The 27,947-nt window shown below is 50.9% G+C and overlaps 2 non-coding genes and 3 pseudogenes across 2 annotated transcripts; 2 read left to right on the forward strand and 3 right to left on the reverse strand.

Annotated features, from left to right (window-relative positions):
• LOC148150906 (5S ribosomal RNA) lies at positions 1-119 on the forward strand. Its single transcript, XR_015756793.1, has one exon. It is a non-coding gene; the product is annotated as a 5S ribosomal RNA (ribosomal RNA).
• A 3,202-nt stretch (positions 120-3,321) lies between these two features.
• Positions 3,322-3,430, forward strand: LOC148150907 (5S ribosomal RNA; annotated as a pseudogene).
• Positions 3,431-23,006: 19,576 nt separating this feature from the next.
• Positions 23,007-23,125, reverse strand: LOC148150908 (5S ribosomal RNA; annotated as a pseudogene).
• Positions 23,126-24,684: 1,559 nt separating this feature from the next.
• On the reverse strand, positions 24,685-24,803 carry LOC148150909 (5S ribosomal RNA; annotated as a pseudogene).
• A 1,559-nt stretch (positions 24,804-26,362) lies between these two features.
• LOC148150910 (5S ribosomal RNA) lies at positions 26,363-26,481 on the reverse strand. Its single transcript, XR_015755933.1, has one exon. It is a non-coding gene; the product is annotated as a 5S ribosomal RNA (ribosomal RNA).
• Between the last annotated feature and the right edge of the window lie 1,466 nt (positions 26,482-27,947).

Here is a 27,947-nt window from a genome sequence, read left to right on the forward strand (position 1 = left end):
GCCTACGGCCATACTAGTCTGAAAACGCCCGATCTCGTCTGATCTCGGAAGCTAAGCAGATTCAGGCCTGGTTAGTACTTGGATGGGCGACCGCCTGGGAATACCAGGTGCAGTAGGCTTTTTCCGCCAGCAGTGGCTGCTCAAGTCACCCCTCTGCACTTGTCTTGTGCCAGGCAATGGAGCGGCAGGTTATTTTTGCTGCTGCTGCTGTGCCTGGCATCAGTCTCCTGCAGGCACGAGACACGGAGGGGAGGAGAGCGGAGCGCTGCCAAAATCAGCAAGAAAGGCGGAAAGAAAGGGATTGGGGCTGCACGCTGTCTGCGGGTGGCAGTCAGGAAAGGCGGACAATAGACAATAGGTGCAGGAGTTGGCCATTCTGCCCTTCCAGCCTGCACCACCATTCAATATGATCATGGCTGATCATCCTTAATCAGTATCCTGTTCCTGCCTTATCTCCATAACCCTTGATTCCACTATCCTTGAGAGCTCTATCCAACTCTTTCTTAAATGAATCCAGAGACTGGGCCTCCACTGCCCTCTGGGGCAGAGCATTCCACACAGCCACCACTCTCTGGGTGAAGAAGTTTCTCCTCATCTCTGTCCTAAATGGTCTACCCCGTATTTTTAAGCTGTGTCCTCTGTTTCGGCACTCACCCCGCAGCGGAAACATGTTGCCTGCCGCCAGAGTGTCCAATCCTTTGATCATCTTATATGTCTCAACCAGATCCCCTCTCAGTCTTCTAAACTCAAGGGTACACAAGCCCAGTCGCTCCAGTCTTTCAGTGTAAGGTAATCCCGCCATTCCAGGAATTGACCTCGTGAACCTACGCTGCATTCCCTCAATAGCCAGAATGTCTCTCCTCAAATTTGGAGACCAGAACTGCACACAGTACTCCAGGTGTGGTCTCACCAGGGCCCTGTACAGCTGCAGAAGGACCTCTTTGCTTCTATACTCAATCCCTCTTGTTATGAAGGCCAGCATGCTATTAGCCTTCTTCACTACCTGCTGTACCTGCATGCTTACCTTCATTGAGTGGTGTACAAGAACCCCCAGATCTCTCTGTACTGCCCCTTTACCTAAATTGATTCCACTTAGGTGGTAATCTGCCTTCCTGTTCTTGCCACCAAAGTGGATAAGGATCCATTTATCCACGTGAAAGTGCATCTGCCATGCATCTGAGCACTCACCTAACTTGTCCAGGTCACCCTGTAATCTCCTAACATCCTCATCACATTTCACCCTGCCACCCAGCTGATGAAATTTGCGAATGTTATTGCTAATACCATCTTGTATATCCTGAAGATAGATTGTAAAAAGCTGCGGTCCCAGTACTGATCCGTGCGGTACCCCACTGGTCAGTGCCCGGCATTCCGAAATGGAGGGGTGGAGGAGTGTGGAAGGATGAGAGAATGCAGGCTGCGGCCCTATGAAGCAGGGGGAGGGCTTGCAGTTGGCCTGTGTGGGGCTGTGGGAGACTACAGGAGCCTGGTGGGCAAGGGCTGGCTGAAAGGCAGCTGGAGGGACGGAGGGAGGGAAGCACGCACGGAGGAGGAAGAGCAAAGAGAAAAGAGAAAAAAAAGCCAAAGGGGATAAAGAGAAAGAGCAAGAAAGAAAATGTGGCTGGCCAGCACGCCTTGAAGTAGGGAGAAAAGGCAGGGGCCAGCGCCTACGGCCATACTAGTCTGAAAACGCCCGATCTCGTCTGATCTCGCAGACTCAGGCCTGGTTAGTACTTGGATGGGAGACCGCCTGGGAATACCAGGTGCAGTAGGCTTTTTCCGCCAGCAGTGGCTGCTCAAGTCACCCCTCTGCACTTGTCTTGTGCCAGGCAATGGAGCGGCAGGTTATTTTTGCTGCTGCTGCTGTGCCTGGCATCAGTCTCCTGCAGGCACGAGACACGGAGGGGAGGAGAGCGGAGCGCTGCCAAAATCAGCAAGAAAGGCGGAAAGAAAGGGATTGGGGCTGCACGCTGTCTGCGGGTGGCAGTCAGGAAAGGCGGACAATAGACAATAGGTGCAGGAGTTGGCCATTCTGCCCTTCCAGCCTGCACCACCATTCAATATGATCATGGCTGATCATCCTTAATCAGTATCCTGTTCCTGCCTTATCTCCATAACCCTTGATTCCACTATCCTTGAGAGCTCTATCCAACTCTTTCTTAAATGAATCCAGAGACTGGGCCTCCACTGCCCTCTGGGGCAGAGCATTCCACACAGCCACCACTCTCTGGGTGAAGAAGTTTCTCCTCATCTCTGTCCTAAATGGTCTACCCCGTATTTTTAAGCTGTGTCCTCTGTTTCGGCACTCACCCCGCAGCGGAAACATGTTGCCTGCCGCCAGAGTGTCCAATCCTTTGATCATCTTATATGTCTCAACCAGATCCCCTCTCAGTCTTCTAAACTCAAGGGTACACAAGCCCAGTCGCTCCAGTCTTTCAGTGTAAGGTAATCCCGCCATTCCAGGAATTGACCTCGTGAACCTACGCTGCATTCCCTCAATAGCCAGAATGTCTCTCCTCAAATTTGGAGACAAGAACTGCACACAGTACTCCAGGTGTGGTCTCACCAGGGCCCTGTACAGCTGCAGAAGGACCTCTTTGCTTCTATACTCAATCCCTTTTGTTATGAAGGCCAGCATGCTATTAGCCTTCTTCACTACCTGCTGTACCTGCATGCTTACCTTCATTGAGTGGTGTACAAGAACCCCCAGATCTCTCTGTACTGCCCCTTTACCTAAATTGATTCCACTTAGGTGGTAATCTGCCTTCCTGTTCTTGCCACCAAAGTGGATAAGGATCCATTTATCCACGTGAAAGTGCATCTGCCATGCATCTGAGCACTCACCTAACTTGTCCAGGTCACCCTGTAATCTCCTAACATCCTCATCACATTTCACCCTGCCACCCAGCTGATGAAATTTGCGAATGTTATTGCTAATACCATCTTGTATATCCTGAAGATAGATTGTAAAAAGCTGCGGTCCCAGTACTGATCCGTGCGGTACCCCACTGGTCAGTGCCTGGCATTCCGAAATGGAGGGGTGGAGGAGTGTGGAAGGATGAGAGAATGCAGGCTGCGGCCCTATGAAGCAGGGGGAGGGCTTGCAGTTGGCCTGTGTGGGGATGTGGGAGACTACAGGAGCCTGGTGGGCAAGGGCTGGCTGAAAGGCAGCTGGAGGGACGGAGGGAGGGAAGCACGCACGGAGGAGGAAGAGCAAAGAGAAAAGAGAAAAAAAAGCCAAAGGGGATAAAGAGAAAGAGCAACAAAGAAAATGTGGCTGGCCAGCACGCCTTGAAGTAGGGAGAAAAGGCAGGGGTCAGCGCCTACGGCCATACTAGTCTGAAAACGCCTGATCTCGGAAGCTAAGCAGACTCAGGCCTAGTTAGTACTTGGATGGGAGACCGCCTGGGAATACCAGGTGCAGTAGGCTTTTTCCGCCAGCAGTGGCTGCTCAAGTCACCCCTCTGCACTTGTCTTGTGCCAGGCAATAGAGCGGCAGGTTATTTTTGCTGCTGCTGCTGTGCCTGGCATCAGTCTCCTGCAGGCACGAGACACGGAGGGGAGGAGAGCGGAGCGCTGCCAAAATCAGCAAGAAAGGCGGAAAGAAAGGGATTGGGGCTGCACGCTGTCTGCGGGTGGCAGTCAGGAAAGGCGGACAATAGACAATAGGTGCAGGAGTTGGCCATTCTGCCCTTCCAGCCTGCACCACCATTCAATATGATCATGGCTGATCATCCTTAATCAGTATCCTGTTCCTGCCTTATCTCCATAACCCTTGATTCCACTATCCTTGAGAGCTCTATCCAACTCTTTCTTAAATGAATCCAGAGACTGGGCCTCCACTGCCCTCTGGGGCAGAGCATTCCACACAGCCACCACTCTCTGGGTGAAGAAGTTTCTCCTCATCTCTGTCCTAAATGGTCTACCCCGTATTTTTAAGCTGTGTCCTCTGTTTCGGCACTCACCCCGCAGCGGAAACATGTTGCCTGCCGCCAGAGTGTCCAATCCTTTGATCATCTTATATGTCTCAACCAGATCCCCTCTCAGTCTTCTAAACTCAAGGGTACACAAGCCCAGTCGCTCCAGTCTTTCAGTGTAAGGTAATCCCGCCATTCCAGGAATTGACCTCGTGTACCTACGCTGCATTCCCTCAATAGCCAGAATGTCTCTCCTCAAATTTGGAGACCAGAACTGCACACAGTACTCCAGGTGTGGTCTCACCAGGGCCCTGTACAGCTGCAGAAGGACCTCTTTGCTTCTCTACTCAATCCCTCTTGTTATGAAGGCCAGCATGCTATTAGCCTTCTTCACTACCTGCTGTACCTGCATGCTGTGGTGAAAGGGTTAAAATTGTGTCCCAATACATGTGTGAATCTAACCGAAAATGGAAGGTGTCGCTTAGTCCCGTGTGAATCTTATTACACACCTTCCCGTGTGAATCTTCTTATCTGCATGTGACCAGAATGGAATGTGTTTTTCAGCCTTGCTCTGCTGTTCACATGAATGTTTAGATCTCGAAAAGAGTATATCAGCTGGAAAAGTCTCCAGTTCGGTAGAGTCTGCTCCGGGGTTGCGTTTAACCGCCGAGCGTGGGTTGTTGGCAACCGCTCTACGAGAACTGACGGCTCCCAGTTCCGGTAACACGTAGAGTGAGTATAAACCAGACCCGTTGTAAGTACGAGACCTGGTTGTGGCGACGCTGCGGGGAATAAAACACTTATATTCTAGCAGACTCGCCTCTTGGCTGTTTGTTCTGTGTCAGACTACTTTCCTGCGAGCCTGGTCCTTGACCTTGAGAATTTTTTTTAAAACATTTTGGCGTAGTCGGCAGGATCAATCGCAATTGAGGAAAGATTTTGATACAGAACAATGTTTTGGAAAAAGGCTAAGAAACCAGAGGAACAAACTGTGGAGGTCCCGACCGTCCCGGGATGGCATGGACCGTGGCATGGCGTGGCAGTTTGTTTGAGAAATGGTGGGGGGCGACCGGAGAACTGGGAGGCCGAGGGCGTAGGAACCCCAGGGTCGCTGCTGTCCACCCTTGAGAGGATCCCAGTCCTGCCGAAGAACCCCTTGCCTGGGGTACAGCGGAGGATGTGGGCCTGTGCGGCGGCTTGTAGACAACAGTCAGACAAGCGCCAAAAAGCTGAAGCAGAATTAGCCCTCCTGAAACATGAGCAGGGACTCAGTTTGGGAGATGCCTCTATGTTGAGGCAGGAAATTATGAAGTTAAAAGCTGAATTGACAGCATTAACTGAACTAGCAGGACGAACTATTATGTATCTGTCTGCTAAGAAACGGAAAGAGAAAAGGAAGGTCCCTCGAACCCCGGACCCAGTACAAGTACGGGCGTTTGTAGCCCAGTTAAATAACGGGGATCGGTGGGATATCGATCATTGGGATGGGAACATTTGGGGAGATTCAGATGATCAGTACGAAGAGGACCCACCCGTACTCCAAGCTAAACCAGTGGTTAGGAGAAAGCAGGTTCAGAGACGTCTCCCAGTGCAACGGGAGGTAATGTTAGATGAGGAAGGAAACCCTATACGGAATGAACAAGGGGAGGCAATTATGCATGAATTACCGCGGGCTCAGCCTCCTGCAGAATTCTCTGAATTAACGGAAGATTTCACTACCGATGAGGTGCTGTTTATCACCCAGAAAACCCGACGTAATCCTGGGGAGCCGTTAGAGCTATGGCTAATTCGGCTCCTCGAGGAAGGGGGGCAACAAGTGCAGGTAGACTATCAGGATGCTCCCAAGTTTGGTGGATTAGCAAAGGATGCTGCCATAGACCTGGGGTACCGCAGACAAGCCAAGGATATGGTAATAGATCGCAGTATGGGGACCTTATTTGGGATGTATGCCAGGGCAGTGGCCGAACAGTATCCCTTCCCGTCCGATTGGCCCCCCTTGGAAGGAACTTGGACAACAATTAAGGAAGGGGTTCAGAGGCTAACCCGTTTGTGTGTGCGGGATGCCCTGTTGCTGGGAGTGCTGGACGAGGTAGATAACACAAATGTTAGTAGACAGACTAGAGACCACCTAGTGAAGACTGCCCCCCCCCATTATAAACCACTGTTATTAACCATAATGTTGAGTGGACGGGGAGAAACCCTAGGAGATGCCCGTAGTATGATGAGGGAGATGGGTGGTTTGGGGGATTGGGGACCCACAACCCGTGCTTCTCAGGGGGGCACGGAGGGGCGTCGCCCTGAGGCTCGGGCAGGGGGAAAAGTAAACCCTAATCAAGGAAGTAACCAAGGCCCCTCACGGCGTGCTTTGTGGCAAGCTTTGATACGGGCGCAGGTCCCAGCATCGGAGATTGATGGCCTACCTACACCGGAATTAAAAGACTTATGCAGACGAAAGGGACTGAAGGTGTCCCGGGTAGAGACGGAGTCCCGACCCACTATGGAAGACCTAGTGGAATTACTAACACAAAAATGTCAGACACGGGGTCCGGTTGTTAATGAGCCTCGAAGGGGTAGAACTTCCACTTCCCAGCGGTGGGAATCCTCGGAGGACGAGGAGGAGGAGGAGGTACGGCCTCCCCTCCGAGAGTGTTATAAAGTGGATAGGCGTGGCCGGAAACCTAGTAAGAAAGGCAAGAACAAAGAAGGGCGAGGCAAACGTCTTTACCCAGTGCTGTCTGGGGAAGATGAATGGGAGGAACAATAGGAATCGGGCCAAGCCCCAAGGGTTTGCCCACGAACGAGCCAATGGTCAGCAGACGACATTCGACCTCATGTATCATTGACTATCTATTGGCGCAAATCCGTTCAAACCGTTATGGCTCTAGTGGACACAGGGGCGGAGGCCACCTTAATCTATGGGACGCCCCATAAGTTTAAAGGAACCCCAGTCACGCTGGTTGGGCTGGGAGGTAATCTGATTGAAGGAAAAACAGTACAATTGCCCCTAAAGATAGGTACAATGCCCATTAAAACTTATTCAATTATCATTACACCAGTTAGAGAATGGATCCTGGGAATGGACATTCTGGCCGGTTTAACACTTCACCTCCAACAAGGGAAGTTTGAATTTGGAATCACGAAAATGGCTTTGCGCTGTAGGACGGTGTTAGTGGGAAAGGTTAAAATGGACCCCTTCCCCATCCCGATCGCCGATCGCGTAATAAGTCTTAGACAGTATAGGATTCCCGGCGGACGTAAAGAAATATCCGCCACAATTAAGGATTATTTGGAAGCGGGAGTGCTTAGGACATGCACCACGGCGTGGAATAACCCCTTATGGCCCGTACATAAAGCCGATGGGTCATGGCGGATGACGGTAGATTATCGGCAACTAAACCGTCACACTCCGGCCTTGACGGCAGCGGTCCCGGATGCCGTCACTATTATAGGACGAATCCAACATCATCCAGGGGTGTGGTACGGAGTAATTGATTTGGCTAATGCCTTCTTCACAATTCCTATTCCCGAAGATAGGCAGGAACAGTTCGCATTCACTTGGGAGGGTAGACAATTCACGTTCACACGACTGCCCCAAGGATATCTGCATAGCCCTACTATCTGCCACCGGATAGTTGCAGAACACTTGGCTGCCTTTAAAGTGCCTGACAAAGTGATGATCTCGCACTATATTGACGATATGATGATACAGGGGACAAGTCAGAAGCAGGTTCAGGAATTGCTGGACCAACTGGTTCAACATATGCGAGGATATGGGTGGGAGATCAACCCAGCCAAAATCCAGGGTCCCTCACAAACGGTAAAATTCTTAGGAATCGTGTGGAACAAGGGGGAAAGGGAAATCACTGCGAAAGCTAAAAATAAGATTCAGGTCTTTGCCGTCCCTCACACCCAGAAGGACGTGCAGCAATTTATTGGGTTATTCGGATTCTGGAGACAGCATATTCCCCATTTAGGACAAATTTTAAAACCTTTGTATCGAGTTACGAGGAAAAAGGCAGCGTTCGAATGGACGGAGGTCCATCAAACTGCATTTGAAATGGCCAAGCAAGCGATACAGCAAGCTGTATCCTTGGGAAAGATACAGTCAGGACCTGTAGAACTGCAAGTCTCAGCACAGGGGGATTATGCCAATTGGAGCTTATGGCAAAAACAGGGAAGAACCCGTAAGCCATTGGGATTTTGGTCCCGAAAATTACCCCCGGCAGGGGAACGGTATACCCCCTTTGAGAAACAGTTATTAGCATGCTACTGGGGCTTGGTGGAAACCGAAGCCCTGACCATTGGACATGAAGTGATCATGAGAACAGCTATCCCTATTCTTCCGTGGGTACTTAGTGACCCCACTACCCACCGAATAGGAACTGCCCAAGAGAGCAGCATCATTAAATGGAAATGGTATGTGTCAGAGAGAGTGCGGACTGGACAGAAAGGAGTGTCAGTCCTACATGAGCAAGTGGCGGAGGCCCCTGAGGAAGGGGAAAAACGGTTTGAGGTGATTGAATGCAAGGAATCACCCGTTAAGATGGGAAAACGGTATGATGAACTGACCCCGGATGAACAAGCCACGGCTTGGTTCGTAGATGGGTCAGCCCAATGGAAAGCGGGACAGCGTAGATGGAAAGCTGCCGCCTTTAACCCAAAACAAGGCACTACCCTAGAAGAATTAGGGGAGGGAAAAAGTAGTCAGTGGGCAGAATTAAAAGCAGTGCATATGGTAGTCATGCAAGCAGGGGTCATGGGAGTTTGTTTGTTCTCTGACTCGTGGTCAGTGGTTAACGGCATGACACAATGGATGCCAACTTGGCAGGCCAATCAGTGGATGATCCAGAATAGGGAAGTGTGGGGTAAACAGTTATGGGAAGATATATGGGAGAAAGCTCAATACCTGGTCATATACATCACCCACGTAGATGCCCATACATCTCGAAATGATGTGGAAGCTCTACATAACCGATATGTGGATGGTATCGTCCGAACCATGATTGTGCAAAGGGGCACCTCAGTGGACCTAGCTAGATGGGCACACCTTAAGGCTGGGCACTGGGGAGTGCAAGGAACCTTGCAATGGGCTCGAGACCGAGGAATAGATCTTATGGTAGATGATGTTAAGACTGCAGTAAACCAGTGTGAGCAGTGTCAACATCAGCGGCAGGGAGTGCCCCAACACATGATGGGACATATCCATCGGGGGGATGGTCCGGGACAGAGCTGGCAAATGGACTTTGTGGGTCCCTTACCCTCCTCACAAGGATGTAACCACATATGTACAGCTGTGGACACTATGTCTGGGGTTTTGGTAGCCCATCCCTGTCGTCACAACAATCAACAGGCTACCTTGCGATGTTTAGATTTGATTGAACAATTTTATGGATTGCCCATACAGGTCCAGAGTGACAATGGCTCCCATTTCACAGGAAGGGTGGTAAAGCAGTGGTGTCACGATAACCACGTGGAATGGGTTTATCATGTACCCTATCACCCACAAGCTGCGGGACTTATAGAACGAATGAATGGGCTTCTGAAGTCCTCACTACGAAAAGCAGGAGGTTGCAATGACTTAACAGGTTGGAAGAAGCAACTAATTCGGGTGGTGAAACAAATTAATAACCGCCCATTAGGAAATGGGGTAACACCCTTGAATAGGATGATACGAGTATGTGATACCCCAAAGACTCAGCCTATTAAAATGTGGAAATTCGCTGAGGAAGCTGATATTCCCGTAAGGGCCACGCCGGCTTCGGCTGGACTGGACCTACGAGCACTAACTGCCCAGACTTTGATCCAACAGAAACCTACGGTGATTAAGACCGGATTAGGATTGATTTGTCCCCCTGGAACCGATGGGCATATCCTCCCGCGGTCGGGACTGTCACTAAAGGGGATTGATGTGATGGCAGGCGTAATTGACGCGGACTACCAAGGGGAGTTGGGGGTGGTCCTGGTCAACATCACTGCTGAACCTTACGTGATACAGAAGGGGGACAGAATAGCGCAATTGGTCATTAAGCCATGTAACCTTACAACGGTGGAAGAGACGGGAGCTCCCGTTACGGTTACTGAGCGTGGGACGGGGGGATTTGGGTCTACTGACACTAAGGGGGCCAAGGTATGGGTGCGCCAGACGACCGGCCCCCCCAGGCCGGCCGAAATCATAGCACAGGGGAAGGACAGTCTGGTCACCATCATGTACCCCGGGGAGCTGACCTGGGCAAACGTCCCGGCGAACCAGTGCTACTTACGTGAGCCCTAAATAATGTTGTAATTGCTATGCACCCGCAGGCTGGCCCTCCGCCTTGAACATGGGGTGGTCATGGGGATTGCGACTCCTATTGGCGATGTTCGCGATCGGATGGCCACTCCAGGGCATCGGTATCACGGCCTGGACGCTGGTACCGGTCGCCCGCCATGAGGTGCGGTGGGAGGCCAGTAGCCAGCGACGGACGCAGGACAATTTTACATGTGAACCCGGTCAGCAGTGCGTTGTTCTGACTCTCACCAGCGACTGTCAATTGTACACGTGTGCACAGCGCTACATGCGCCGGGATGGGGGAAAATATGACATATCGTTCATACCGCCTAATTGCACCCTGGTGGTGAATGCCCAAGTCAAGACGTGTTTGTGGGACCGACGCACCCAGACATGCGGGACAACGGGGACTCATTGGAGCGTCACAGCTCGGGGGGAAGATCTGTGGCTGCGCAATGCCACCGATATTCGGAATCGTCATCGATTCATGTGGTTAATAATGGTACTGCCCTCGACGAACGCCCCGTCTGAGGCGTTATTAAACCCCACGCGGGGCGGGCCAGCACCGAAGAGGGGTGCCACGGGGGGCGTGCGGTCGCATCGAACACAGTTGGCCCCTATTATGTCAACTTGTCAACAGATGGCCCGGGCGGTACTGCACACTGATGTTCATTGGCGGGTACAGTTGCCCCTCATACCCGAGTGTCATACCAAGAGGCGGCGACGAGCGTGGTACGACACCCTGCTGGGAGGCGCACGAACTGTTATGGGTATCTCGAATGCCATTGACTCTGAGGTAACCCGTACTAAATTATCTAACACGGGACAGGCCACCTCACAAGGACTACATACTATTGGAAGGTGGATGCCATCCGTAATGATGACTCAAGGAGAGACAGCTGAAATAATGATACGATCTCTGCAATGGGAACTGGATGTCTGGGGTGCCACTCAGGAACTGTTTGAGAACATTACGGCTCAGTTAAATTGGACTGCCTGTCATATTCAAATGTTGCATGCTCAAATACAGAAAGAACGCTTTTTGCGTGTGGTAACATCCCCCAATGTACAAGCGTGGAGGGGACTATGGAATGTATCTGAGAAATTGTGGATGATAACCCATCCAGAACGAACATGGTGTAACGCAACTATGTGTAACGGATACTTTGTTACCATGAATGTAACCCACACTGTTACGGTCTGTCGATATTATGTATTACCAGTGATTACATCTTCTGGATATTATTTTCTGAAAACAAAGGGGCAGTGGTTTAGCCCAGATACCAATATTACCTATGATCTGTCCGCTTGTGAACAGACTGATCAGGGGAAAACTTGCCTACTGATGGACAGGTATCGGGACCCTTGCTTGACTAAGGGAACGGCCCTGTGCGAATGGACTGTTGAAACTCCAAGGGACATGATGTGGCAGATTGGGCCACACACGCTCTGTGTGGCTACCAATAATCCACATCCTATGCTTCCCTCAGCACCGTTCTCGGGATGCCTCTCAAATGTCTATCAGTGGCACTGGCAGAATCAGACCTATCTGTTGACCACTTATAGCAGTGCTCGCCACGTTACCAAGGTGCAGTGGAAAGTGCTGATGAATCCTTGGAACATTTCCCTGGATCGGTTTAAGCGAGCATTGGACCGATCCGAGGAGCTTAAGCAGATATTACGAAAGCATCAGACCAATGTCACCAAGGTTACGGTGTCTACCTTTATACATGGACAGGAGGTAGTACATGCTGCCCGTGTAGTGGACGTGGAGTCAGCTCATCATTGGTGGGACATATTGAGTGGTATGTCTTCCACTGCGGGGACATTCCTGTTCCCACCCTTGGCGATCCTGGTAGCGGTCCTGGTGATTTTAACATGCTGTAATGTCCTGACTTGCTTGAATATTTGGCGTGTACGTAGGCGCTTGTTAGAAAGAATACATATGGGCATAATGTAACACATGTATTGGGCCAAGCAGTGGAATGTGGTGTAAAATTATGTCCCAATACATGTGTGAATCATAATGTAACACATGTATTGGGCCAAGCAGTGGAATGTGGTGAAAGGGTTAAAATTGTGTCCCAATACATGTGTGAATCTAACCGAAAATGGAAGGTGTCGCTTAGTCCCGTGTGAATCTTATTACACACCTTCCCGTGTGAATCTTCTTATCTGCATGTGACCAGAATGGAATGTGTTTTTCAGCCTTGCTCTGCTGTTCACATGAATGTTTAGATCTCGAAAAGAGTATATCAGCTGGAAAAGTCTCCAGTTCGGTAGAGTCTGCTCCGGGGTTGCGTTTAACCGCCGAGCGTGGGTTGTTGGCAACCGCTCTACGAGAACTGACGGCTCCCAGTTCCGGTAACACGTAGAGTGAGTATAAACCAGACCCGTTGTAAGTACGAGACCTGGTTGTGGCGACGCTGCGGGGAATAAAACACTTATATTCTAGCAGACTCGCCTCTTGGCTGTTTGTTCTGTGTCAGACTACTTTCCTGCGAGCCTGGTCCTTGACCTTGAGAATTTTTTAAAACAGCTGATCATCCTTAATCAGTATCCTGTTCCTGCCTTATCTCCATAACCCTTGATTCCACTATCCTTGAGAGCTCTATCCAACTCTTTCTTAAATGAATCCAGAGACTGGGCCTCCACTGCCCTCTGGGGCAGAGCATTCCACACAGCCACCTCTCTCTGGGTGAAGAAGTTTCTCCTCATCTCTGTCCTAAATGGTCTACCCCGTATTTTTAAGCTGTGTCCTCTGTTTCGGCACTCACCCATCAGCGGAAACATGTTGCCTGCCGCCAGAGTGTCCAATCCTTTGATCATCTTATATGTCTCAACCAGATCCCCTCTCAGTCTTCTAAACTCAAGGGTACACAAGCCCAGTCGCTCCAGTCTTTCAGTGTAAGGTAATCCCGCCATTCCAGGAATTGACCTCGTGAACCTACGCTGCATTCCCTCAATAGCCAGAATGTCTCTCCTCAAATTTGGAGACCAGAACTGCACACAGTACTCCAGGTGTGGTCTCACCAGGGCCCTGTACAGCTGCAGAAGAACCTCTTTGCTTCTATACTCAATCCCTCTTGTTATGAAGGCCAGCATGCTATTAGCCTTCTTCACTACCTGCTGTACCTGCATGCTTACCTTCATTGAGTGGTGTACAAGAACCCCCAGATCTCTCTGTACTGCCCCTTTACCTAAATTGATTCCACTTAGGTGGTAATCTGCCTTCCTGTTCTTGCCACCAAAGTGGATAAGGATCCATTTATCCACGTGAAAGTGCATCTGCCATGCATCTGAGCACTCACCTAACTTGTCCAGGTCACCCTGTAATCTCCTAAGATCCTCATCACATTTCACCCTGCCACCCAGCTGATGAAATTTGCGAATGTTATTGCTAATACCATCTTGTATATCCTGAAGATAGATTGTAAAAAGCTGCGGTCCCAGTACTGATCCGTGCGGTACCCCACTGGTCAGTGCCTGGCATTCCGAAATGGAGGGGTGGAGGAGTGTGGAAGGATGAGAGAATGCAGGCTGCGGCCCTATGAAGCAGGGGGAGGGCTTGCAGTTGGCCTGTGTGGGGATGTGGGAGACTACAGGAGCCTGGTGGGCAAGGGCTGGCTGAAAGGCAGTTGGAGGGACGGAGGGAGGGAAGCACGCACGGAGGAGGAAGAGCAAAGAGAAAAGAGAAAAAAAAGCCAAAGGGGATAAAGAGAAAGAGCAACAAAGAAAATGTGGCTGGCCAGCACGCCTTGAAGTCGGGAGAAAAGGCAGGGGCCAGCGCCTACGCCCATACTAGTCTGAAAACGCCTGATTTCGGACGCTAAGCAGACTCAGACCTGGTTCGTACTTGGATGGGAGACTGCCTGGGAATACCAGGTGCAGTAGGCTTTTTCCGCCAGCAGTGGCTGCTCAAGTCACCCCTCTGCACTTGTCTTGTGCCAGGCAATGGAGCGGCAGGTTATTTTTGCTGCTGCTGTGACTGGCATCAGTCTCCTGCAGGCACGAGACACGGAGGGGAGGAGAGCGGAGCGCTGCCAAAATCAGCAAGAAAGGCGGAAAGAAAGGGATTGGGGCTGCACGCTGTCTGCGGGTGGCAGTCAGGAAAGGCGGACAATAGACAATAGGTGCAGGAGTTGGCCATTCTGCCCTTCCAGCCTGCACCACCATTCAATATGATCATGGCTGATCATCCTTAATCAGTATCCTGTTCCTGCCTTATCTCCATAACCCTTGATTCCACTATCCTTGAGAGCTCTATCCAACTCTTTCTTAAATGAATCCAGAGACTGGGCCTCCTCTGCCCTCTGGGGCAGAGCATTCCACACAGCCACCACTCTCTGGGTGAAGAAGTTTCTCCTCATCTCTGTCCTAAATGGTCTACCCCGTATTTTTAAGCTGTGTCCTCTGTTTCGGCACTCACCCATCAGCGGAAACAAGTTGCCTGCCGCCAGAGTGTCCAATCCTTTGATCATCTTATATGTCTCAACCAGATCCCCTCTCAGTCTTCTAAACTCAAGGGTACACAAGCCCAGTCGCTCCAGTCTTTCAGTGTAAGGTAATCCCGCCATTCCAGGAATTGACCTCGTGAACCTACGCTGCATTCCCTCAATAGCCAGAATGTCTCTCCTCAAATTTGGAGACCAGAACTGCACACAGTACTCCAGGTGTGGTCTCACCAGGGCCCTGTACAGCTGCAGAAGAACCTCTTTGCTTCTATACTCAATCCCTCTTGTTATGAAGGCCAGCATGCTATTAGCCTTCTTCACTACCTGCTGTACCTGCATGCTTACCTTCATTGAGTGGTGTACAAGAACCCCCAGATCTCTCTGTACTGCCCCTTTACCTAAATTGATTCCACTTAGGTGGTAATCTGCCTTCCTGTTCTTGCCACCAAAGTGGATAAGAATCCATTTATCCACATGAAAGTGCATCTGCCATGCATCTGAGCACTCACCTAACTTGTCCAGGTCACCCTGTAATCTCCTAACATCCTCATCACATTTCACCCTGCCACCCAGCTGATGAAATTTGCGAATGTTATTGCTAATACCATCTTGTATATCCTGAAGATAGATTGTAAAAAGCTGCGGTCCCAGTACTGATCCCTGCGGTACCCCACTGGTCAGTGCCTGGCATTCCGAAATGGAGGGGTGGAGGAGTGTGGAAGGATGAGAGAATGCAGGCTGCGGCCCTATGAAGCAGGGGGAGGGCTTGCAGTTGGCCTGTGTGGGGATGTGGGAGAGTACAGGAGCCTGGTGGGCAAGGGCTGGCTGAAAGGCAGCTGGAGGGACGGAGGGAGGGAAGCACGCACGGAGGAGGAAGAGCAAAGAGAAAAGAGAAAAAAAAGCCAAAGGGGATAAAGAGAAAGAGCAACAAAGAAAATGTGGCTGGCCAGCACGCCTTGAAGTAGGGAGAAAAGGCAGGGGATGTGGGAGACTACAGGAGCCTGGTGGGCAAGGGCTGGCTGAAAGGCAGCTGGAGGGACGGGGGACCTGCGGAGTGCCTGTAGATTTTTCTGCAGAGAAGTGGGACTCAGGAATCTAGAGACCGGGGCTCGTCTGTGCGGGATTTTGCAGAGACCGTGTTTGCGGAGGAACGTGGACCTACGGGGTGCCTGTGATCTGTTTCACAGAGACGTAGGACACAGGAATCCAAAGACCGGGGGTGCCTGCAAAGGGACCTGGGCGATCACGGGACTGAAGGTCCGGGGAATTGGCTAAATAGTGATAGATTATCACGGGATAATACAGGAATCTCCGATTTTACAAAGTCCTCGGCAATGGGAAATAAGGGATCCAAGGCGAATAAGGGAAAGGTAGGCTTGAGCGTAGACAATGAAAAATACCCCGGGGTACCTGACGATAGTCCGTTAGGAATAATGTTAAATAATTGGGATCAGGGTAGGAGAAAAGGAAAATCTAGAAAGATGATGGTGAGATACTGTCAAATGTGGTCCCAAACACCTATTCAGGGAGACTCAGTGTGGTGGCCTAAATTCGGCACTGATGAAGACTGGGTCCGGCAAGCTCTAATTTTATATGTCAATTCGAAACCTAATGTTACTCGGGGGGAAAGTGATTACGCCCTTTGTTGGCTGCCAGTCACACTATCTTGCAAAATGAAGGTAACCAATGAAGACTCGAAAGGGCAGAAAGAATGGGAACCTTTAGATCACTTACCGCCGCCCTACGTGACCCCGTCGGCCCCGCAAAATGGTCCTTCGGGTGGCGACGATTCAGGGGAAGGGGAAGAAAGCGGGGAGGAACCACCAGGTGCCTCAGGAGTACAGACTAGATCTCAAGCTGAAAAGAGTCACAGACGGAACTCTGTCCCGATTGCAAGAATGAATCCACTCCGGGAAGTGCCCATGGGAGGCGCGGAAGGAGGGACGGGATATGTGAACGTCCCCTTAACGAGTACTGAAGTACGGAATTACAAGAGGGAGATGAAGGGCCTACTGGAGGACCCCATGGGCCTGGCTGAACAATTAGATCAGTTCCTGGGGCCAAATACTTATACGTGGGATGAGATGTATTCCATCATGGGAACATTGTTCTCTAGCCAGGAGCGACAGATGATACGTCAAGCTGCGCTGTTGGTCTGGGAGAGAGAGGGAGGAGCAGGAGGGGAGCAGAAATTTCCCCTCACTGACCCCGAGTGGGATAAGCAAACGGAAGAAGGAAGACGCAACATGAGGGATATGCGGGAATATTGGATAAAAGGAATAAGGCAGGCAGCCCCGAAGGGGCACAATTTTACCAAGGCCTTTGGGAATCATCAAAACCCGGAAGAAACCCCTACAGACTCCCTAGACAGGATTAGGAAGAACTTGCAGCAGTTCGCTGGGGTGGACCCTGAGACGGAAGTGGGACAGCAACTCATACGGGTAGAGTTTGTGTCAAAAGCCTGGCCGGACATACGAAAGAAGTTAGAGAAAATGGATGATTGGGATAGTAAACCTCTGAGTGAACTGCTACGGGAGGCGCAAAAGGTGTTTGTGAGAAGGGACGATGAGAAGCAAAAGAAGGCGACAAAGATAATGATGCAGACGGTGCAACAAGTGACAGCTGGAAGGAGGGAAAAGGGGGAGCCGTGGCAGGAACCGGAAAGGGGAGAGTCGTGGCAAGAGCAGAGAAAAAGAGGACCGGGGCCGGAACAAAGGAAGGGTGGAGGAACTCGAGGCCGCGACAGGGAAACGAAGAGGATACTCAGATGTTACTACTGTAATGAAGAGGGACATTTTAAGCGAGAGTGCCCCCGCTACAAGCGGGAAGTGCGGTCGTAGATGGCGCAACGAAACGGACGATCGAGTCCGGACGACTGCCCGGGAAGTGGTCAGCCCAATCCTGTGAGTTGTACGCCCTCCAGAGGGCCCTGAAGTTGTTGGAGGGGGAAGTGGGGACCATATATACTGACTCAAAGTATGTATACGGAATTGTTCATACTTTCGGGAAAATCTGGAAAGAGCGAGGATTGATAACTTCCCGGGGAAAAGAATTAGCTCACGAACAAATGATCAGCCTAACGTTGGAAGCCCTAGCGTTGCCTACAGAACTCGCAGTAGTCCATGTACCCGGTCACCAGAAGGGGTCGACACCGGAAGCGGTGGGAAACCGGCTGGCAGATGAGGAAGCCAAGCGGGCAGCGGTCGAAAAATCCGTCCAATTATTAACATTAATACCGTTGAGGGAAGGGCTCGCTAAACAACCCGTCTTCACCCAGGGGGAGATTGATAAAATGGATCAATTGGGTGCCCGGCTAGAAACTAACGGGAAGTGGACGGTTCCTGATGGGAGACAAGTACTAAACAAACAGATCACCCGGAGTATTCTGCACCGATTACACCATCAGACCCACTGGGGGGTGCAAGCCATGTGTGACACGATCCTGAGAGACTATGTATGCAGGGGGATATACACATTAGCCCAACAAGAGGTAGTCGGATGCCCCACTTGCCAGCGAATTAACAAGAAAGCCATGCGTTCTATGCCAGCTGGTGGTCAGCCCCTCGCAATTAGGCCATTCCAGAGGATCCAAATTGACGTTACAGACTTACCCCCAGTACAGAGATGGAAATATCTGCTAGTAATAGTAGACCATTTCACTCACTGGGTAGAGGCTTTCCCAACCGCCAAAGCCGATGCACCAACCGTGGCCCGTCTATTGTTAGAGAACATAATCCCGAGATATGGCATGATGGAATCTATAGACTCAGACTGCGGGACACATTTTGTTTCTAGGCTACACCATTTGATCTGTACTGCCCTGGGTATCCAATGGAAATTCCATGCACCCTGGCATCCCCAGAGCTCGGGTCGAGTGGAGACAATGAATGGCACACTCAAGACCCAATTGACTAAGCTGATGTTAGAAACTAAGTTACCATGGCCAAAGTGCCTTCCCATTGCCCTATTGAGAATACGTACAGCACCTCGCCGGGATATCGGGGTCTCCCCCTATGAGATGCTGTTCGGATTACCATATTGGAGTAAGGTTGATGGGTGTCCCACTCTACAAGGGGGAAATGTATTTGTCAGAGACTATTTACTGGCCTTATCCCGTTCTTTTGCAGAATTCCGGAGGAAGGGTCTCCTGGCTCAAACTCCGCCGCTCGACTTCCTCTTACATAAGGTGGAGCCCGGAGATTGGGTACTTGTAAAGACCTGGAGGGCCGAAAAGCTCCAGCCGCAGTGGGAAGGACCGTTCCTGGTCCTGTTAACAACTGAAGCCGCTGTTCGGACGAAAGAAAAAGGGTGGGCCCACGCATCGAGGATAAAGGGGCCTGTTCCGCCAGAAGGAGAGAGCACTTGGACATGCGGGCCAGGGGACAAGCCATTGGTGGTAAAGCTGAAAAGACAGCGACAATGAACTCTACCTGGACTGTATTGGTGGGGATATTGATCAGTTTACTCCTGTATGTGGGGGAGGGCGAGGGGAGATGTGACAAATGTCGGACTACGGTGAGGCTTGGGAGTCAGATCTACACGGGATCATTTGTGTCTCACTCCCATGTGAACGATTGGTGTTACGATGTGAATGCACGGCAAGAATGTTGGGAGGGTGGAAAACCCTATTATCAAGTGTATAATAAAGGGTACGGTGGCAAAGTCCGTGGGTGCCCTAAAAATGACCGCTGGGTGTGTGTTAACAAAGATGGGCAGTGGGGCCTACCCTCCGTGTTGCTCAGAGAGCAGATTGACAGAGTCAAGGAGACCAGAGTTCAGAACACTGAACGGGAGTTAGAGAAAGAGAACGACCGTCTGAGAACGGTCATTGTCTCTAAAGTGCCATCTATATACAAAGAGGTAGAAGAGCAGATTGAGCTCCCTGATGTAACACAAAACCTGTTTATTGATCTCACCTCTAGGATTGCCACTGTTTTAAATGTTAGCAATTGCTGGGTTTGTGGGGGGCCACATATGTCAGAACAATGGCCGTGGACTGGGCAAAGCTTAGACATATGGGAATTGCTTCAATACAATTGGACACATGTCAACGAAAGGAAAAGCCAGGGGTGGAGACTGACAAATAGCCCTGAGGGCCAGTTATGTGTTGAAGGCAAGGGGACCGTGGAGGTAGGAATTAGTCCCTGTCAGAGTGTATTGAATGCCACCACACAAGTATGGTGGCCTGAGAGTATTGCTTGGTACATTGCAAACCGAGATCGTCAAAATTGCATTCGGTTACGTTCTGATTCCTCCTCTTACGAGCTAAGTGCTGACCCTTCCGATGGCATGAAAAGAGTGTGGAGCGGTGGTTGTCAGGGGAATCAATGCTGGAATAATCCTGTCCAGACTCTGCCACGGGGCCAACAATCCGAATACTGGAATTGCAGTGGTCCTGGTCCTTATGAGGGCGTCCCTGGGGTAAAGGAGTTGTGGGATGCCGTTGTGAGGCAGGGAGGGCCTGCTCCAGATGGCCTATTTTGGATATGCGGTAATCAGGCATATTCCAAACTGCCGATGGGATGGTCTGGAGTATGCTTCCTGGGTCTAATAAGACCTGAATTCTTCCTATTACCCCGGGAGGAAGGCGATGATTTGGGAGTTAAACTCTTTGACTCCCTGCGTAGGTCGCCAAGGGATATCCAAGTCGGTGATTGGGGGGATGAGTGGCCACCGGCCCGTATTATTGAATACTACGGGCCTGCTACGTGGGCACAGGATGGATCATGGGGATATCGTACTCCTATCTATATGTTAAACCGAATTATCAGGCTCCAAGCAGTCGTAGAGGTCATTACTAATCAGACCGCCCTGGCCCTGGAGTTGCTGGCTAAGCAGCAGGATCAGATGAGGGCTGCTATATACCAAAACCGGCTTGCCTTGGATTATCTGTTGGCCTCGGAAGGGGGCGTGTGCGGGAAGTTGAACCTGACTAACTGCTGTCTGAAAATTGACGATAATGGTAAAGCGGTTTTGAAGATTTCAGAAGAAATTCGGAAACTGGCCCATGTGCCGGTTCAATCCTGGCGCCCTCTTGGTGGCATCGGATGGTGGGATGGTCTCCTAGGTGGTAGTTGGTGGCGCACGGCGTTACTGGTGGCTGGGGGGGGCGTAATGCTTCTACTCATCTTACCCTGCCTGATCCCCTGTGTTCAATCTTTAATCCAGAAAAATATTTCCCAACTCCAGGCAGTGGCGGTACCCCAACATGGAACGCAGGAACTTAAGGTGCTGTTGCTGCGAAAGACCAAGGATTTCCCGGGCCCCTGATGGGAGGACGCTTATCTTTGTCATGCACATCTTAAAAACAGAAAGGGTGGAATTGTGAGAGACGATTTCAGTACAAATAGTTAAGATGTGCATGACCTCAGAGTCTAAGGGGAATAGAGCCGTGGGGGTAGGGTAAAACATGCTTCTCTATAATAAAGGACGAGACATCTGCTGCTACAGAGTAGAAAAACAAGTCCTTGATTGATAAGACCACTAACTCTGACAGAGAAGAATAAGTCCTTGACTGATAAGACTACAGGGTAGAAAAACAACTCGGGAAACTGTTGCAGACTTTGTGAGAATGTGAACCTCGTGACTCTTTAGAGCTATAGAGGGGAGGGACTTGTACTGTATTTAATCAGAAACATTGTTAGCCTGGCGCGCCTTTTTTTTCAAGGGTGCCCAACTCTGCAGACTTGTTAATAAAACTTTGTTTTCCTGAATTTGTCTAGAGCGATTATTGAGAAGCGATTTTCGTTTCTAACACGGAGTCTGCTTAGCTTCCGAGATCAGACGAGATCAGGCGTTTTCAGACTAGTATGGCCGTAGGCGCTGGCCCCTGCCTTTTCTCCCTACTTCAAGGCGTGCTGGCCAGCCACATTTTCTTTCTTGCTCTTTCTCTTTATCCCCTTTGGCTTTTTTTTCTCTTTTCTCTTTGCTCTTCCTCCTCCGTGCGTGCTTCCCTCCCTCCGTCCCTCCAGCTGCCTTTCAGCCAGCCCTTGCCCACCAGGCTCCTGTAGTCTCCCACATCCCCACACAGGCCAACTGCAAGCCCTCCCCCTGCTTCATAGGGCTGCAGCCTGCATTCTCTCATCCTTCCACACTCCTCCACCCCTCCATTTCGGAATGCCAGGCACTGACCAGTGGGGTACCGCACGGATCAGTACTGGGACCGCAGCTTTTTACAATCTATCTTCAGGATATACAAGATGGTATTAGCAATAACATTCGCAAATTTCATCAGCTGGGTGGCAGGGTGAAATGTGATGAGGATGTTAGGAGATTACAGGGTGACCTGGACAAGTTAGGTGAGTGCTCAGATGCATGGCAGATGCACTTTCACGTGGATAAATGGATCCTTATCCACTTTGGTGGCAAGAACAGGAAGGCAGATTACCACCTAAGTGGAATCAATTTAGGTAAAGGGGCAGTACAGAGAGATCTGGGGGTTCTTGTACACCACTCAATGAAGGTAAGCATGCAGGTACAGCAGGTAGTGAAGAAGGCTAATAGCATGCTGGCCTTCATAACAAGAGGGATTGAGTATAGAAGCAAAGAGGTTCTTCTGCAGCTGTACAGGGCCCTGGTGAGACCACACCTGGAGTACTGTGTGCAGTTCTGGTCTCCAAATTTGAGGAGAGACATTCTGGCTATTGAGGGAATGCAGCGTAGGTTCACGAAGTCAATTCCTGGAATGGCGGGATTACCTTACACTGAAAGACTGGAGCGACTGGGCTTGTGTACCCTTGAGTTTAGAAGACTGAGAGGGGATCTGGTTGAGACATATAAGATGATCAAAGGATTGGACACTCTGGCGGCAGGCAACATGTTTCCGCTGCGGGGTGAGTGCCGAAACAGAGGACACAGCTTAAAAATACGGGGTAGACCATTTAGGACAGAGATGAGGAGAAACTTCTTCACCCAGAGAGTGGTGGCTGTGTGGAATGCTCTGCCCCAGAGGGCAGTGGAGGCCCAGTCTCTGGATTCATTTAAGAAAGAGTTGGATAGAGCTCTCAAGGATAGTGGAATCAAGGGTTATGGAGATAAGGCAGGAACAGGATACTGATTAAGGATGATCAGCCATGATCATATTGAATGGTGGTGCAGGCTGGAAGGGCAGAATGGCCAACTCCTGCACCTATTGTCTATTGTCCGCCTTTCCTGACTGCCACCCGCAGACAGCGTGCAGCCCCAATCCCTTTCTTTCCGCCTTTCTTGCTGATTTTGGCAGCGCTCCGCTCTCCTCCCCTCCGTGTCTCGTGCCTGCAGGAGACTGATGCCAGGCACAGCAGCAGCAGCAAAAATAACCTGCCGCTCCATTGCCTGGCACAAGACAAGTGCAGAGGGGTGACTTGAGCAGCCACTGCTGGCGGAAAAAGCCTACTGCACCTGGTATTCCCAGGCGGTCTCCCATCCAAGTACTAACCAAGCCTGAGTCTGCTTAGCTTGCGAGATCAGACGGGATCGGGCGTTTTCAGACTAGCATGGCCGTCGGCGCTGGCTGTAGGCGCTGGCCCCTGCCTTTTCTCCCTACTTCAAGGAGTGCTGGCCAGCCACATTTTCTTTGTTGCTCTTTCTCTTTATCCCCTTTGGCTTTTTTTTCTCTTTTCTCTTTGCTCTTCCTCCTCCGTGCGTGCTTCCCTCCCTCCGTCCCTCCAGCTGCCTTTCAGCCAGCCCTTGCCCACCAGGCTCCTGTAGTCTCCCACATCCCCACACAGGCCAACTGCAAGCCCTCCCCCTGCTTCATAGGGCCGCAGCCTGCATTCTCTCATCCTTCCACACTCCTCCACCCCTCCATTTCGGAATGCCAGGCACTGACCAGTGGGGTACCGCACGGATCAGTACTGGGACCGCAGCTTTTTACAATCTATCTTCAGGATATACAAGATGGTATTAGCAATAACATTCGCAAATTTCATCAGCTGGGTGGCAGGGTGAAATGTGATGAGGATGTTAGGAGATTACAGGGTGACCTGGACAAGTTAGGTGAGTGCTCAGATGCATGGCAGATGCACTTTCACGTGGATAAATGGATCCTTATCCACTTTGGTGGCAAGAACAGGAAGGCAGACTACCACCTAAGTGGAATCAATTTAGGTAAAGGGGCAGTACAGAGAGATCTGGGGGTTCTTGTACACCACTCAATGAAGGTAAGCATGCAGGTACAGCAGGTAGTGAAGAAGGCTAATAGCATGCTGGCCTTCATAACAAGAGGGATTGAGTATAGAAGCAAAGAGGTTCTTCTGCAGCTGTACAGGGCCCTGGTGAGACCACACCTGGAGTACTGTGTGCAGTTCTGGTCTCCAAATTTGAGGAGAGACATTCTGGCTATTGAGGGAATGCAGCGTAGGTTCACGAGGTCAATTCCTGGAATGGCGGGATTACCTTACACTGAAAGACTGGAGCGACTGGGCTTGTGTACCCTTGAGTTTAGAAGACTGAGAGGGGAACTGGTTGAGACATATAAGATGATCAAAGGATTGGACACTCTGGCGGCAGGCAACATGTTTCCGCTGCGGGGTGAGTGCCGAAACAGAGGACACAGCTTAAAAATACGGGGTAGACCATTTAGGACAGAGATGAGGAGAAACTTCTTCACCCAGAGAGTGGTGGCTGTGTGGAATGCTCTGCCCCAGAGGGCAGTGGAGGCCCAGTCTCTGGATTCATTTAAGAAAGAGTTGGATAGAGCTCTCAAGGATAGTGGAATCAAGGGTTATGGAGATAAGGCAGGAACAGGATACTGATTAAGGATGATCAGCCATGATCATATTGAATGGTGGTGCAGGCTGGAAGGGCAGAATGGCCAACTCCTGCACCTATTGTCTATTGTCCGCCTTTCCTGACTGCCACCCGCAGACAGCGTGCAGCCCCAATCCCTTTCTTTCCGCCTTTCTTGCTGATTTTGGCAGCGCTCCGCTCTCCTCCCCTCCGTGTCTCGTGCCTGCAGGAGACTGATGCCAGGCACAGCAGCAGCAGCAAAAATAACCTGCCGCTCCATTGCCTGGCACAAGACAAGTGCAGAGGGGTGACTTGAGCAGCCACTGCTGGCGGAAAAAGCCTACTGCACCTGGTATTCCCAGGCGGTCTCCCATCCAAGCACTAACCAAGCCTGAGTCTGCTTAGCTTCCGAGATCAGACGGGATCGGGCGTTTTCAGACTAGCATGGCCGTCGGCGCTGGCTGTAGGCGCTGGCCCCTGCCTTTTCTCCCTACTTCAAGGAGTGCTGGCCAGCCACATTTTCTTTGTTGCTCTTTCTCTTTATCCCCTTTGGCTTTTTTTTCTCTTTTCTCTTTGCTCTTCCTCCTCCGTGCGTGCTTCCCTCCCTCCGTCCCTCCAGCTGCCTTTCAGCCAGCCCTTGCCCACCAGGCTCCTGTAGTCTCCCACATCCCCACACAGGCCAACTGCAAGCCCTCCCCCTGCTTCATAGGGCCGCAGCCTGCATTCTCTCATCCTTCCACACTCCTCCACCCCTCCATTTCGGAATGCCAGGCACTGACCAGTGGGGTACCGCACGGATCAGTACTGGGACCGCAGCTTTTTACAATCTATCTTCAGGATATACAAGATGGTATTAGCAATAACATTCGCAAATTTCATCAGCTGGGTGGCAGGGTGAAATGTGATGAGGATGTTAGGAGATTACAGGGTGACCTGGACAAGTTAGGTGAGTGCTCAGATGCATGGCAGATGCACTTTCACGTGGATAAATGGATCCTTATCCACTTTGGTGGCAAGAACAGGAAGGCAGACTACCACCTAAGTGGAATCAATTTAGGTAAAGGGGCAGTACAGAGAGATCTGGGGGTTCTTGTACACCACTCAATGAAGGTAAGCATGCAGGTACAGCAGGTAGTGAAGAAGGCTAATAGCATGCTGGCCTTCATAACAAGAGGGATTGAGTATAGAAGCAAAGAGGTTCTTCTGCAGCTGTACAGGGCCCTGGTGAGACCACACCTGGAGTACTGTGTGCAGTTCTGGTCTCCAAATTTGAGGAGAGACATTCTGGCTATTGAGGGAATGCAGCGTAGGTTCACGAGGTCAATTCCTGGAATGGCGGGATTACCTTACACTGAAAGACTGGAGCGACTGGGCTTGTGTACCCTTGAGTTTAGAAGACTGAGAGGGGATCTGGTTGAGACATATAAGATGATCAAAGGATTGGTCACTCTGGCGGCAGGCAACATGTTTCCGCTGCGGGGTGAGTGCCGAAACAGAGGACACAGCTTAAAAATACGGGGTAGACCATTTAGGACAGAGATGAGGAGAAACTTCTTCACCCAGAGAGTGGTGGCTGTGTGGAATGCTCTGCCCCAGAGGGCAGTGGAGGCCCAGTCTCTGGATTCATTTAAGAAAGAGTTGGATAGAGCTCTCAAGGATAGTGGAATCAAGGGTTATGGAGATAAGGCAGGAACAGGATACTGATTAAGGATGATCAGCCATGATCATATTGAATGGTGGTGCAGGCTGGAAGGGCAGAATGGCCAACTCCTGCACCTATTGTCTATTGTCCGCCTTTCCTGACTGCCACCCGCAGACAGCGTGCAGCCCCAATCCCTTTCTTTCCGCCTTTCTTGCTGATTTTGGCAGCGCTCCGCTCTCCTCCCCTCCGTGTCTCGTGCCTGCAGGAGACTGATGCCAGGCACAGCAGCAGCAGCAAAAATAACCTGCCGCTCCATTGCCTGGCACAAGACAAGTGCAGAGGGGTGACTTGAGCAGCCACTGCTGGCGGAAAAAGCCAACAGCACCTGGTATTCCCAGGCGGTCTCCCATCCAAGTACTAACCAGGCCTGAGTCTGCTTAGCTTCCGAGATCAGACGAGACCGTGCGTTTTCAGACTAGTATGGCCGTAGGCGCTGGCTCCTGCCTTTTCTCCCTACTTCAAGGCGTGCTGGCCAGCCACATTTTCTTTCTTGCTCTTTCTCTTTATCCCCTTTGGCTTTTTTTTCTCTTTTCTCTTTGCTCTTCCTCCTCCGTGCGTGCTTCCCTCCCTCCGTCCCTCCAGCTGCCTTTCAGCCAGCCCTTGCCCACCAGGCTCCTGTAGTCTCCCACATCCCCACACAGGCCAACTGCAAGCCCTCCCCCTGCTTCATAGGGCCGCAGCCTGCATTCTCTCATCCTTCCACACTCCTCCACCCCTCCATTTCGGAATGCCAGGCACTGACCAGTGGGGTACCGCACGGATCAGTACTGGGACCGCAGCTTTTTACAATCTATCTTCAGGATATACAAGATGGTATTAGCAATAACATTCGCAAATTTCATCAGCTGGGTGGCAGGGTGAAATCTGATGAGGATGTTAGGAGATTACAGGGTGACCTGGACAAGTTAGGTGAGTGCTCAGATGCATGGCAGATGCACTTTCACGTGGATAAATGGATCCTTATCCACTTTGGTGGCAAGAACAGGAAGGCAGATTACCACCTAAGTGGAATCAATTTAGGTAAAGGGGCAGTACAGAGAGATCTGGGGGTTCTTGTACACCACTCAATGAAGGTAAGCATGCAGGTACAGCAGGTAGTGAAGAAGGCTAATAGCATGCTGGCCTTCATAACAAGAGGGATTGTGTATAGAAGCAAAGAGGTCCTTCTGCAGCTGTACAGGGCCCTGGTGAGACCACACCTGGAGTACTGTGTGCAGTTCTGGTCTCCAAATTTGAGGAGAGACATTCTGGCTATTGAGGGAATGCAGCGTAGGTTCACGAGGTCAATTCCTGGAATGGCGGGATTACCTTACACTGAAAGACTGGAGCGACTGGGCTTGTGTACCCTTGAGTTTAGAAGACTGAGAGGGGATCTGGTTGAGACATATAAGATGATCAAAGGATTGGACACTCTGGCGGCAGGCAACATGTTTCCGCTGCGGGGTGAGTGCCGAAACAGAGGACAAAGCTTAAAAATACGGGGTAGACCATTTAGGACAGAGATGAGGAGAAACTTCTTCACCCAGAGAGTGGTGGCTGTGTGGAATGCTCTGCCCCAGAGGGCAGTGGAGGCCCAGTCTCTGGATTCATTTAAGAAAGAGTTGGATAGAGCTCTCAAGGATAGTGGAATCAAGGGTTATGGAGATAAGGCAGGAACAGGATACTGATTAAGGATGATCAGCCATGATCAGATTGAATGGTGGTGCAGGCTGGAAGGGCAGAATGGCCAACTCCTGCACCTATTGTCTATTGTCCGCCTTTCCTGACTGCCACCCGCAGACAGCGTGCAGCCCCAATCCCTTTCTTTCCGCCTTTCTTGCTGATTTTGGCAGCGCTCCGCTCTCCTCCCCTCCGTGTCTCGTGCCTGCAGGAGACTGATGCCAGGCACAGCAGCAGCA

This window comes from Chiloscyllium plagiosum, unplaced genomic scaffold (assembly GCF_037043375.1).
Source record: "Chiloscyllium plagiosum isolate Xiang-an unplaced genomic scaffold, Cpla_swu_hap1 HiC_scaffold_3, whole genome shotgun sequence".
NCBI lineage: Eukaryota > Metazoa > Chordata > Chondrichthyes > Orectolobiformes > Hemiscylliidae > Chiloscyllium > Chiloscyllium plagiosum.